The sequence below is a fragment of the Mobula birostris genome, chromosome 6 (genome assembly GCF_030028105.1).
Source record: "Mobula birostris isolate sMobBir1 chromosome 6, sMobBir1.hap1, whole genome shotgun sequence".
In the NCBI taxonomy this organism is placed as follows: Eukaryota; Metazoa; Chordata; class Chondrichthyes; order Myliobatiformes; family Myliobatidae; genus Mobula; species Mobula birostris.
Genome location: NC_092375.1, coordinates 26507272 through 26521879, shown reverse-complemented (window position 1 = coordinate 26521879; position 14608 = coordinate 26507272). Strand labels below are relative to the sequence as shown.

Genomic DNA, 14608 nt, shown 5'->3' with positions numbered 1-14608 from the left:
GCAACTGCAGGAAACATAAAGTTGTGGTGGTAGGGGATTTTAATTTTCCATACATTGATTGGGACTCCCATACTGTTAGGGGTCTAGATAGTTTAGAGTTTGTAAAATATGTTCAGGAAAGTTTTCTAAATCAATATATAGAGGGACCAACTAGAGTGGATGCAATATTGGATCTCCTGTTAGGAAACGCATTAGGGCAAGTGACAGAAGTCTGTGTAGGGGAGCACTTTGGTTCCAGTGATCATAACACCATTAGTTTCAATTTGATCATGGACAAGGATAGATCTGGTCCTAGGGTTGAGGTTCTGAACTGGAAGAAGGCCAAATTTGAAGAAATGAGAAAGGATCTAAAAAGCGTGGATTGGGACAGGTTGTTCTCTGGCAAAGATGTGATTGGTAGGTGGGAAGCCTTCAAAGGGGAAATTTTGAGAGTGCAGAGTTTGTATGTTCCTGTCAGGATTAAAGGCAAATTGAATAGGAATAAGGAACCTTGGTTCTCAAGGGATATTGCAGCTCTGATAAAGAAGAAGAGGGAGTTGTATGAAATGTATAGGAAACAGGGAGTAAATAAGGTGCTTGAGGAGTATAAGAAGTGCAAGAAAATATTTAAGAAAGAAATCAGGAGGGCTAAAAGAAGACATGAGGTTGCCTTGGCAGTCAAAGTGAAGGATAATCCAAAGAGCTTTTACAAGTATATTAAGAGCAGAAGGATTGTAAGGGATAAAATTGGTCCTCTTGAAGATCAGAGTGGTCGGCTTTGTGCGAAACCAAAGGAAATGGGGGAGATCTTAAATAGGTTTTTTGCGTCTGTATTTACTAAGGAAGCTGGCATGAAATCTATGGAATTGAGGGAATCAAGTAGTGAGACCATGGAAACTGTACAGATTGAAAAGAAGGAGGTGCTTGCTGTCTTGAGGAAAATTAAAGTGGATAAATCCCCGGGACCTGACAGAGTGTTCCCTCGGACCTTGAAGGAGACTAGTGTTGAAATTGCGGGGGCCCTGGCAGAAATATTTAAAATGTCGCTGTCTACGGGTGAAGTGCCGGAGGATTGGAGAGTGGCTCATGTTGTTCCGATGTTTAAAAAAGGATCGAAAAGTAATCCGGGAAATTATAGGCCGGTGAGTTTAACGTCAGTAGTAGGTAAGTTATTGGAGGGAGTACTAAGAGACAGAATCTACAAGCATTTGGATAGACAGGGGCTTATTAGGGAGAGTCAACATGGCTTTGTGCGTGGTAGGTCATGTTTGACCAATCTGTTGGAGTTTTTCGAGGAGGTTACCAGGAAAGTGGATGAAGGGAAGGCAGTGGATATTGTCTACATGGACTTCAGTAAGGCCTTTGACAAGGTCCCGCATGGGAGGTTAGTTAGGAAAATTCAGTCGCTAGGTATACACGGAGAGGTGGTAAATTGGATTAGACATTGGCTCGATGGAAGAAGCCAGAGAGTGGTGGTAGAGAATTGCTTCTCTGAGTGGAGGCCTGTGACTAGTGGTGTGCCACAGGGATCAGTGCTGGGTCCATTGTTATTTGTCATCTATATCAATGATCTGGATGATAATGTGGTAAATTGGATCAGCAAGTTTGCTGATGATACAAAGATTGGAGGTGTAGTAGACAGTGAGGAAGGTTTTCAGAGCCTGCAGAGGGACTTGGACCAGCTGGAAAAATGGGCTGAAAAATGGCAGATGGAGTTTAATACTGACAAGTGTGAGGTATTGCACGTTGGAAGGACAAACCAACGTAGAACATACAGGGTTAATGGTAAGGCACTGAGGAGTGCAGTGGAACAGAGGGATCTGGGAATACAGATACAAAATTCCCTAAAAGTGGCGTCACAGGTAGATAGGGTCGTAAAGAGAGCTTTTGGTACATTGGCCTTTATTAATCGAAGTATTGAGTATAAGAGCTGGAATGTTATGATGAGGTTGTATAAAGCATTGGTGAGGCTGAATCTGGAGTATTGTGTTCAGTTTTGGTCACCAAATTACAGGAAGGATATGAATAAGGTTGAAAGAGTGCAGAGAAGGTTTCCAAGGATGTTGCCGGGACTTGAGAAACTCAGTTACAGAGAAAGGTTGAATAGGTTAGGACTTTATTCCCTGGAGTGTAGAAGAATGAGGGGAGATTTGATAGAGGTATATAAAATTATGATGGGTATAGATAGAGTGAATGCAAGCAGGCTTTTTCCACTGAGGCAAGGGGAGAAAAAAAACCAGAGGACATGGGTTAAGGGTGGGGGGCGGGGTGTTTAAAGGGAACATTAGGGGGGGCTTCTTCACACAGAGAGTGGTGGGAGTATGGAATGAGCTGCCAGACGAGGTGGTAAATGCGGGTTCTTTTGTAACATTTAAGAATAAATTGGACAGATACATGGATAGGAGGTGTATGGAGGGATATGGTCCGTGTGCAGGTCAGTGGGACTAGGCAGAAAATGGTTCGGCACAGCCAAGAAGGGCCAAAGGGCCTGTTTCTGTGCTGTAGTTTCTATGGTTTCTATGACAAACATTTCAATCTGGGAACCATTTCCAGAATTTGAGATGGCAGATTTGATACAATGCCATCATATTTTGCAACTCGAAGCATGTCGCTTGTTTGTTTGTTATATTTGTTATGTACCATGACGTATGACATGGGCAATCATGATCTTGCCATGACCATGATTGTTCTTGGCAAATTTTTCTACAGAAGTAGTTTGTCATTGCCGCCTTCTGGACAGTGTCTTTACAAGACAGGTGACCCCAGCCATTATCAATACTCTTCAGAGATTGGCATCAGTGGTTGCATATCCAGGATTTGAGAATTGCACCGGTTGCTCATATGAACACCACCACCACCTGCTCCCATGGCTTCACACGACCCCAATCAGGGATCTAAGCAGGTCTACACCTTGTCCAAGGGATGGAAGGAGCACCTTTTACCTCCTTTGGTAGAGACAGATCTCCATCCTACCACCCATAAACATATCGTAGTTTATAATAAGAATGATTGTGGTTTGTGAAGACATCAACATGTATATAGGTGCTGTCCTGAAAGATTTGACCTACTTATCCTATGATTCATTTAGTTAATTGACCTTCAGAGTGGATAATTAGCAAACTAGTTACATATAGGGAAAGTAACTTCTGTAATTTGTCATATTCATGATTTAAATGGCTAATAAATAGTACAATTATTAAATACCTGAAAAATCTACAATGATTAGTGTTTAACACCATTTCTTCAGTCCTGATTGATAAGCTACGGAACCTGGGCCTCTGTACCTCTCTCTGCAATTGGATCCTTGACTTCCTAGCCAGAAGACAACAATCTGTGCGGATTGGTATTAATATCTACTCCTTGCTGATGATCAACATTGGCACACCTCACAGATGTGTTTTTAACCCACTCCTCTACTCTCACTACACCCATGAATGTGTGGCTAGGAATAGATCAAACGACATCTCTAAATTTGCTGATGATACAACCATTCTTGGCAGAATCTCAGATAGAGGCATGAGGCTATACTGCAGTGAGGTATACCAGCTAGTTGAGTGCTGTCACAGCAACAACCTTGCACTCAACATCAGTAAGATCAAAGAGCTGATATGGACTTCAGAAAGGGAAAGAATGAAGGAACACATACCCATCCTCATAGAAGGATCAGAAGTGGAGAAAGTGAGCAATTTCAAGTTCCTGGGTGTCAAGATCTCTGAGGATCTAACCTGGTCCCAATATATCTCTGCATCTATAAAGAAGGGAAGACAGTAGCTATATTTCATTGGGAATTTGAGATTTGGTTTGTCACCTAAGACACTCAGAAACTTTCATAGATGTACAGTGGAGAGCATTCTGACAGGCTGCATTACTATCTAATATGGGGGGGGGCAGATGCTACTGCACAAGATGAAAAGAAGCTACAGAAAGTTGTAAAATTAGTCCTCCCTATCATGAGTACTAGCCTCCATAGTATCCAAGACATCTTGAAGGAGTGGTGCCTGAGAAAGGAGTCGTCTATCATTAAAGACCCCCATCACCCAGGATATGCCTTCTTCTCATTGTTACTGTCAGGAAGGAGGTACAGAAGTCTGAAGGCACACACTCAGTGATTCAAGAGCAGTTTCTTCCCATCTGGCACACGATTCTTAAATGGACATTGAACCCATGAACACTACCTCACTTTTATTTTTTCTGTTTTTGCACTATTTTTAATTTATTTAATATATATACTTACTGTAATTGATTGGTTGATTTATTTATTTTCTATATTATCATGTATTGCATTGTACTGCTGCCACTAAATTAACAGATTTCATGACGTATGCCGATGATATTAAACCCGATTCTGATTTCAGACTAGCAGTAAAGAATATCTACATTCATAAAACTTTTATCTTATCCCCTAATGCTATATTAAATTTCATAAATAGTGTTCAGTTCCCACATAAATAACTTTTACCACATAAACCATGCCCCCATTTCATTAGTAATGGTCATATTGTTGGAAAATAGTACATCTTCCAATCTATTGTTTAAAATATCTTGCAAGAGCTGTTGGGTCTTTGAGTTGAAACATGGAGAGAATGAAAGAGAATCTGTTGAATTCGATCCACAGCATGGGGCCTAATGTTTAGATCTGAGCCTTGTGATAGGATAGACAAAAATAAGCCCCACCCACCAATCTGGTCAACAGACCTTTGACAGATGGCAAACTGCCCACCGAAGGTGTGTAAGCTTGTCAGTTCCTCTTGTGCATTCTTGACACTCAAAGAAGAACTTACAAAAAATCATTACATTTCAAAGTATTAAAATTTAAAAAATACTCAGAATACACTTTCAATAATTCAGGTTTACCTTAAGCAGGATTCTACTGCAGTTTACTCAGCATATATCTTGGGAATTCTGCTAAATTCCTGATTGACTTTTGGATTTTTTTTGCAAAATCTACTGGTATAGTGCAGCTGGAAAATCATTAGAAAATCCTATCAGCAGAATCAGAATCAGGTTTAATATCACCTGCATTTGTCCTGAAATTTGTTAATGTAGTAGCAGCAGTACAATGCAATGTGTGTTAATATATAAAAAAAAAGTAAATTAATTACAGTAAGTATATATGTATATTAAATAGTTAAATTAAATATAGTGCATAAACAGAGATAATAAAAACAAAGTGAAGCAATGTTCATGGGTTCAATGTCCGATTAGGAATTGGGTGGCAGAAGGGAAGAAGCTTAAACAGGAGGAATTCTGCAGATGCTGGAAATTCAAGCAACACACATCCAATTTGCCGGTGAACGCAGCAGGCCAGGCAGCATCCCTAGGAAGAGGTACAGTCGACTTTTCGGGCCGAGACCCTTCGACAGGACTAACTGAAGGAAGAGCAAGTAAGAGATTTGAGAGGGGGAGGGAGGAGATCCGAAATGGAGCCAAAAGAAGCTGTTCCTTTTCTGAGTTTGGCTTTTCAGAGTTAGCAGGAAAATCCTGAAATTAATACAGTTATTGAGAGGAAGTATGGACTTGTAGCCAGTAATTTAGAAATGTCTTGGAAAGACACCACTGGGACACATTGTATGAACAAGAGGACCCAGCAAGATGGATGTTTATCGGAATGTGAGGATCAGGGTGATATAGGATTATGATCCATGCTGCTGGAAAACTTTCAACACAAAATAGGGAACTGAGTTCATTACTTGGTGCTGAAAATGTTTTATATTACTTAATGACTTTTGGTCAAAAAACTGTTATAAAAATGACCATATTTCTTTCTAGTTTGTATTACTTTACAGAATATATAGAATTATAGAAATGTCATTGCAGATGGAGTTTATTCTGCCTATTGAATGTATGCCAGTTCTTTGTAACAAGTTCTGACATTTTCTCCCACTCTTTTCCCGTGACCCTTCAAATTATTTTTCCTCAAGTCCTTACTCAATTCCCATGTGAAAGATCAACTTACTGTTTACTTTACACTACCCAGTCGGCTCCAGCGCATACTATTCTTCACATTCCCTCTGTATCTTTTGCCCATTAACTCCTGTCCTTGAACAATATTCCACTGGGAACATCTTCTATTTCCCCTGGATGAACTCATTCAAATCTTGCAAACTTTATCAAAGCTCCTCAGACAAGACAACCCCAGTTTAACCATTCAGCTGAAATCCCTTTACACTGCAAACATCCTGCCCATATGCCATGAAGCTTAGAGGCAGTGAATATGCAGAGCTTATTAGCCTTACAAAGTTTTTCTTCCTGATGGCTTACTATTCCAAACTTCTGTTGTTCATGAGTTCCAAAACTTTGTGCACAGTGAACTTTTCTCGCAGAGGCCTTTTCTTTCATAGTGGAAGAGGACAGGTGATCTCTGAGTCTAGGACACTGAACAAGGGTGGGTATCAGAAAGAGAGGCGTAGGGTTAGATAGCATGAGGGGATCAGTTGAAGGGACAGGGGCTAGCGCTTGTGGCTTGAGCATTAGTTTGAAGCATCGGTGGATTGCGATGAGCTGCTAGTAATTAAGGGCATCCATGAAATTGTGTCCAGTTGAGAATGGTGGATGGTGTGTGTTTTGGGATGGTGAGAAACTACCTCAGCAAGTGATAACTTTTCTTCCTCAAAAGCAACTGCTGACAAAACTTTCCTTGGCACCAAATTCCATGGGAGTTGAGGGAAGTCCCCTTTACAGATTCATAGAGCCAGACAGTACAGAAACAGATTCTTGGCCTATTATTTCCATTAGTTACCCATCACCAAAGTAGCTCTCACATTCGCTGGAAAGTCTTGCTTCTCCTTGTTGTGTGGGGTGTTGGCTTAATTGTCGATCGAAAGCCGCTTCCATGCTTAAAAGTTGCAGCCTATCTTTCCATTTGGTAGGCTTGTGCACCATGGCATGTATTTCTGGTTTTGGGTGCCTTGGAGGTATAGGGATAGCACCTGTAGAAGGTTCACCCTCTTTCTTGCCATCCCCCGGGACCTGCTTAGGGCTGAAGCCACAACCAGTGTTGAAGGACCATTGAGAAAGAGCGTTGTAGACATAGATGGCCCCCAACCTGCATTTGTTTAGTTAAGTATCCATTCATAGCATGTCTACTTCATTGGTTTTATAACTTGGGGAGATTTAACTGAGTACCAATTCAATTAAAGGGTAACTGAATGTCCAGTATTGTGGTTTTGGGTAGTTTAGATGAACACTTGTTTAGCTAAATGCTTGGTTTTCTGTTTTGCTGTTCACCTTTAAATAAACGGTTAATGTACCCATTTTGTTTCACTCATTAGATCCTTAGAACCTGACCCTCCTCTCCCCCTCCTCCACATTACACTCCTTGAGTGAGCGATAGCACCCCCAACAATGGCAATGCACACAATGCACATAAACAATGAAACTTTAGGTCCATCTCTTCCAACTTACTCTTATTCTACTTTTTACTTTTTGCTTCCTCCAAACTTTATTCCATTTTTACTCTATACCATCAGCCATTTAGAGATACAGGATGATGTTGAGCATACTTTGTCCCAAAGCGTCTTTTTAAAAAAAAACAAACTAGATGGGATAGGAAACACGAGAAAATTTGCAGACGCTGGAAATCAAAGCAACACACACACAATGCTGGAGGAACTCAGCAGGCCAGGCAGCATCTATCGACATTTCTGGCTGAAACCTTTCATCAGGACTGGAGGAAAAAGATGAGAAGTCATAGTTAGAAGGTTGGGGGGAGTGGAGGAAGTAGTACAGGTAGATGGTGATAGGTGAAGCTGGGAGAGGGGAAGGGGTGAAGTAAGGAGCTGGGATGTTGACTGGTGAAAAAGATAAAGGGCTGGAGATGGTGGAATGTACTAAGAGAGGACAGAAGAGCATGGAAGAAAGGGAAAGGGAAGGAGCAACAGAGGGAGGTGGACAGATAAGGAGATAAGGTGAGAGTGGTGAATGGGGAATGGTGAAGGGGGGGTAGTTACCAGAAGTTGGAGAAATCGATTTTCCCCCCTCATTGTCTTCCATGGCCTTCTGTCCTCTCACACTAGACTCCCCCTTCTCCAGGCCTTTAACTCTTTCACCAATCGACTTCCCAGCTCTTTACTCACACTTCCGCCTCTCCCGGTTTCACCTACCACCTACAACCTTGTACTTCTTCCTCCCCTCTCCCCACCTTCATCTCCTGCTTGATTTCTCATCTTTTTTCACCAGTCCTGATGAAGGGTTTTGGCCTGAAATGTTGACAGTTTACTCTTCTCCTTGGGAGATACTTGGCTTGCTGAGTTCCTCCAGCAGTTTGCATGTGTTAAATGGAATAGGAAATGGGTAGATGATTGAGCAGTTGCATTTTTTCTGGGTATAATGGAAATCCACCGTTTTTCATTATTAATGGCTCCATCTATAAGGCAGAAGAGGCATCACCCACTCAATGAGTGGGCTGGTTTCCTTCACTAGTTATCTGACATGGATAAATGTATTTTAAAAACACTGAGCTTTGGAACAGTTAGCACTTTCAGGATATCTGGAGAACAGATCTTTCTTGATGCTCTAATTATTTCTATTTCTATCTCATTGTTTCACTGTGCACTTGTGGTTTTGAGCCACATGCAGGAAAATATCCATGAGATTGATGTGCCAAAGGGGCTTGGTGATAGGGCTGACTTTGAAGACAAAGCCTTGGGTTGGTGTAGTATGATTATAGTATGCACCACAGATCAAAAAATGCAAAAAAAAAAAAGAGGAAGGCTAATTTTGACCTCACATAGAATTCATGTCGTAGGGTTACCTAATTGGGGAATTATGAATCATCTGAAAAACAATCAATTTTTTCTTACATTATAATGTTTTCAATCTAGTGCTCGCATACTCTGATTATGAACCATGGAAGCTACTAAACATGGATGTTTTCAGGACTTTAACAGATGAGCAGTACCAGTTTCTTTAAAGAAAGTCATCAGAATCAGATCAGAGGGTGGTTTATCATCGCTGACACAAGTCAAGAAATCTTTGTTTTGAGGCATAGAAATACATAAAAAAATTACTATCAATTACATTTTATGATTTAGTGAACAGAGCGGCGGACACCCCGACTGAAATCTGGAGGAAAACACACAGAGGATGCAGAGGGGGATCGAAAAGACGAGGAAAGAGGACCGAGTTGAGACAACAGACTTATGGAGAAGAGGAGTTCTCCACTTGGACTGCATGTGGACATACCTGACCAAAACTTTTCCATGGAGGGCTTCCAGACCGTTTGGGCTGACTGGAAGTGCACTGAGAGTGGTAAGTGTAAAGGAATTGGGGGCTTGCTGTTCTGGTTAACAACGGATAGTGCAATCCTGGTCATATTACGATCGAGGAACGTGTTTGTAGACCGGATATTGAACTTTTTGCTGTTGGACTCCAGCCATATTCCACTGAGATATAACACTGGGTATCATGGGAGGTTGTTCCTGCCTGTGGCCATCGAACTTTGCAGCTCCTACTGTGGAGGGCCAGACACCCTGAGCCAATTGGCTGGTGCTGGACTTATTTCCGTCTGGCATAGTTTGCATATTGTTGTTTGTTTGTGGTTTTTTGCATTTCTATATTTATGCTCTATTCTTGATTGGTACAGCTGTACGAAACTCAATTTCCCTCGGGATCAATAAAGTATGTCTATGTCTATTAAGAAATATTATAATAAATAGTGCAAAAAAAGAGCAAAAATAGTGAGATAGCATTCATAGGTTCATGGACTGTTCAGAAATCTGAAGGCTGGGGAGAAGAAGCTATTCCTAAATCACTGGGAGTGTGTCTTCAGGCTCCTGTACAGTACTTCCTTCCTGATGATAGTAATGAGGAGATGTGTCCCGAGTGGTGGGGTCTTTAATGATGGATGCTGCCCTCCTGTGGCATCACCTTTTGAAGATGTCTTGGACAGTGGGTAGGCTAGTGCCCATGATGGAGCTGGCTGAGCTTACATTCCTCTGCATCATTGCTGCTTCCTCTGGCGGACAGAGCATAGGTGTTCAGCGAAGCGGTCTCCCAGCCTGCGTCGGGTCTCACCAATATATAGAAGGCCACACCAGGAGCACTGGACGCAGTATATCAGACCAGCAGACCCATAGGTGAAGTGTTGCCCCACTTGGAAGGACTGTCTGGGGCCCTGAATGGTGGTGAGGGAGGAAGTGTAAGGGCAGGTATAGCACTTGTTCCACTTACAAGGAGAAGTGCCAGGAGGAAGTTTGGTGGGAAGAGATTGGGGGGACGAATGGACAAGGGAGTCACTTCGCTGAACACCTACGCTCTGTTCACCAGAGGAAGCAGGATCTCCCAGTGGCCACACCTTATAATTCCACATCCCATTCCCATTCCAATATGTCAATCCATGGCCTCCTCTACTGTCGAGATGAAGCCACACTCAGGTTGGAGGAACAACACCTTATATTCTGTCTGGGTAGCCTCCAACCTGATGGCATGAACATTGATTTCTCTAAGTTACGTTAATGCCCCTCCTCCACTTCTTACCCCATCCTTTATTTATTTATTCCCCCCCCCCACCCTTCCCTCTCATAATAACTCTTTGCCTGTTCTCCACCTTCCTCTGGTGCTCCCCTCCCCCTTTCTTTCTTCCAAGGCCTTCCGTCCCATGATACTCCTCCTTCTTCAGCCTTGTATCCCTTTTGCCAATCAACCTTCCAGCTCTTAGCTTCATCCCTCCCCCTCCTGTCTTCTCCTAACATTTCAGGTCTCCCCCCCCCCCCCCGCCCTTTCAAATCTCTTACTATCTCTTCTTTCAGTTAGTCCTAATGAAGGGTCTCGACCTGAAACGTCGACTGTCATTCTTCCTATAGATGATGCCTGTCCTGCTGCATTCACCAGCATTTTGTGTGTGTTGCTTTAATTTCCAGCATCTGCAGATTTCCTCGTGTTTGCATATCTAATAGCGACAGTCAGTTGGAAATACTGTAGCAGGCTTAAGAGCCTGTATGGCCTGGCCCTGTCTATTCAAAAAGTAATAATAATCACCCTGATTATTTTAGTTGAATGACAATTATGAGACCCAGCCTTTAAAGAAAAGATTGCTTGTACAAATACTGCAATTTATGGAGGTGAATGCTGCACTATGATGCAACTCAATATTTGTGTAATTGATATTTTGTCAATTATTTGCAAGGAATCCAAGCTGTTCCACATGAAGGTGATAGTCATTATTTTAGAGGGTAGGGGATTAGTTTCAGAGGTTTAGTTTCAAATTTTAGTGTCTTTTATAAGCATTACTAGAAGAATTTGAAACCATTGCTCATTGAGTCATAGAGCACTACAGTACAGAAACAGGACCTTCAGCCATCTTTTCTGTGCAAGCTGTCATCATGGCTGTACAGCTATTTTTCCTCTAGTGATACAACTAAAACATAAATGTAGACTGTATCTAAATACTCATAGCCTTTAGTCAGTCCAGCACTTGCTCTTTTGTCCAGGTGCAAGATATCTCACTGTGTTGTATTGATTATTTCTTTGAGATTCAGCGCGTAAAAGGCCTTTCTAGCTCAAAGACCCACCTATTTAACCCTATATTAATCACAGGAAAATTTACAATGACCAATGAAGCTACTAACCGGTACATCACAGGGAAATTTACAATGACCAACGAAGCTACTAACCAGTACATCGCTGGAATTTGTGAGGACACTGGAGCAACCAGAGGAAGCCCACGCACTCACAGGGAGGATGTACAAACTTCTTACAGACAGCATCAGAACTGAATTCCAACATTTAATGCCCTGAGATGCGATAATGTCGTGCTAACAGTTACACTGTCGTGGTGTCCTAGAATCAAGGGCCTTTCCATTGCCAAATGCTAGTTAAAAGTAGACCTCAAAAGGGCTTGTTAGGAATTCACTCATATTGCCCAGGGCATGCCCTCATCACCCCCATCACCCAGGACACGCCCTATTTACTATTTATTGTTATGTTATGATTGCACTGCCCCTGAGAAACGCTGTCTCATTCTGCCCTGCAGAGCTGATGTATGGTTAGAATGACAATAAAGTTTTCAGAATCTTGAATCTTCTCATTGTAATCATTAGGAAGGAGGTACAGAAGACTGAAGACATACACTCAACAATTCAGGAACAGCTGCTTCCCCTCTATCATCTGATTTCTAAATAAACATTGAACCCATAAACGCTATCTCACTACTTTTTATATATACCATTTCTGTTTTTGCACTATTTTTAATTATACAAAATACACACACACATATACTGTAATTTATTTATGTATCTTTCTATATTATCAGGTATTGCATTGACCTGCTGCTGCTAAGTTAACAAATTTCACGACACATGCCTGCGATAATAAACCTGATTCTGATTCTGAAATGGGAAGCAACATTACATTTGAAATATCTGAATCCTTTTCAATAATTATTTGGTTGTTTTGCTCTATCATGTTGGACAAGGCACTGTTATCCAAACAACAACAATAGCGTTTTCCAGGAAATGTCCCAAAAAAATATTCAAATGAGCTTCCACTCAAAATAATCATATTGGTGTCATCACTCAGAATTCATTCCCCTCCCGTTGGAGGGAGTTTTAGGTTTCAGTCAGATGGAACTCATTGTGTAAGTGGAGAGCTATTACAGAGAGGGTGGAAGCTTTTAGGCTCAGATTTAATCTTTTGAAAATCTCGACGAACATTGCATGCTTGCCCATTTTATCTTGTTCTTGAAACTGGCAACAAAGAAATTTTAATGAAGCAATGGTCATCAATTTACTTGCGACAACGGCATTCATCTGACACTTTTGCAGCCATTTCATAGGTTTGAAAACAGTTCTTTATCAATAACTTTATGTACCATAGTTTTACCATTGTGGAGTAGAACCATCAGGAAACAATATAGAAACATAATAAAATCTTAAGAACTTTTATATTAAAAAAGTTATGGATGAAGTAATTAAATTTATTATCACCAAGACAATATACTTGATTAGTTGCAGATTGTCTTTTAAAAGAACTACATACCAATGAAATCTGATATGTTTACTTGCGTTTTTAAAGTTTTAGAATCTCCTTTCAATCTAATGAAACTCAGGCAGAAGACAACTATAAAAAGTTGGGCTTTTGTTTTGGAATGAAAGCCGGGTTTAAATGCTTCATAAAAGAATGCTCACATACAAAGAAGGCACCACAGATACAAACACAATGGATCTCTCTTAACCTTTTCACTATCTTAAAATGGAGGAATTGGCAAGTGATGCTCAGCTTGTTCAGGCAGGTCTGCTGTTTAAATTCTCCATCAAAGAGTGATGCGACAACAAAAGCAATGTCATTGATAGACTGTTTTAATGTGTGGAATGTCCTGAAGACACTCCCAAGAAGAGGGTAACGTACACAAGATGCTGGATGATCTCACAAAGTCAGGCATCACCTACGGCGAGGAATATACAGCAGTTGCTTTTTGGCCAAGACTATTCATCAGGTCCTGATGAAGGGTTTCAGCCAGAAAGGTCAACTCTTATCCCTCTCCATAGTTGCTGCCTGACCTGCTGAGTTCCCCTGGATTTCCAGCATCTGCAGAATCTGTTGAGTTCTCAAGAGTGTGAGACCAGGAGCGGAGAGTGTGGTAGAGTGAATGAAATGAATAAGGACAAAAAAAACCCATAGATATTGAAATATAGGGGCAGATCTTCTGGAGACTGATGAGCAGCATCAGGTTCCTGGTTGTGCATGGTTGGCAGCATGCCATTTTCTCCAGTCGTCTTGTCCAGTTGGAGAAATCTCTTTCTAATTTTGCACCTTCCAACTTGTAAGTGACTGGCCACTGAATGGTTTTGACAGTCAGTGTGTTCTTGTCCCAGGGATCACTAGCCAAATGAGGTTTTCATGTTCTATGCCACAGGATACCCATTTCTCAGTGATGCTGTGATTCCCTGAAATGCCAAGGTCACTTCCTAGTTCCCTATAAATATCAACACTCTAACTGCAATCAGTTTCATTTGTGGATGCCTGGAAGGTCAGTCTTGTATAAATATTAAATAAATCTTGCAATTTATAACTTTGTATTGGGTATTAGTATGGTGTTAGGTTTTAAGAAAGCCCTTGGCATTGCCTGGGCAATCTCCCCCTCCTGGGTCATAGCAGCAATATTACATGCAAACCTATGTATTAGCAACAGGAAGAGACAACCTGTTCATTTAATAACATCATGACTGATTTGATTGTGACCTCAATTCCACATTCCTGTCTGCTCCTGGTAGCCTTTCATGAGGGTGTCATAGACTCACAACCCATTAAAAGAAATCCCTGTCTTAGATGGACAATCATTTTTAGGTATTTACACCTAGGTTTAGATCCTTGCATGAGGAAAAATCTTAGCAGCATCCATCCGCCGAAGACGTTAGGAATCTTCAGCCTCTGCTCACTTTTGTGGACTGCAGTGGATACTTGCCTAACCAGACCAATGTTTTCTTACAAGATAACCTGCTCATTCCAGATATCAGTGCCAAATGCTAATACAGGAAGAAAGATAGAACTAAATATTGGAAAACAATAAGACTGTTTGCTGCATCTGAGGAAGAGTTTTGGGTTCTGGGAAGGGAGTGTGGAGTAGTAGGAATTACCTGCTGGATAGTTTCAATAGTTCTGTTGCACTGATAGAACAATGAACTGTCTGGAT

At 41.3% G+C, this 14608-nt stretch overlaps 1 long non-coding RNA gene across 2 annotated transcripts in view; it reads left to right on the top strand.

The window, feature by feature from the left end:
- The first annotated feature begins 5210 nt into the window (after positions 1-5210).
- Positions 5211-14608, top strand: part of LOC140198876 (uncharacterized) — a 106081-nt gene continuing 96683 nt past the window's right edge. The window contains exons 1-3 of one of the 2 annotated variants that reach the window (XR_011886280.1): positions 5211-5363; positions 9012-9228; positions 11515-11958. This is a non-coding gene — a long non-coding RNA (uncharacterized lncRNA). Of the gene's footprint in view, positions 5364-9011; positions 9229-11514; positions 11959-14608 lie in introns of those variants that run through there. The other variant, XR_011886279.1, reaches the window with a different exon arrangement.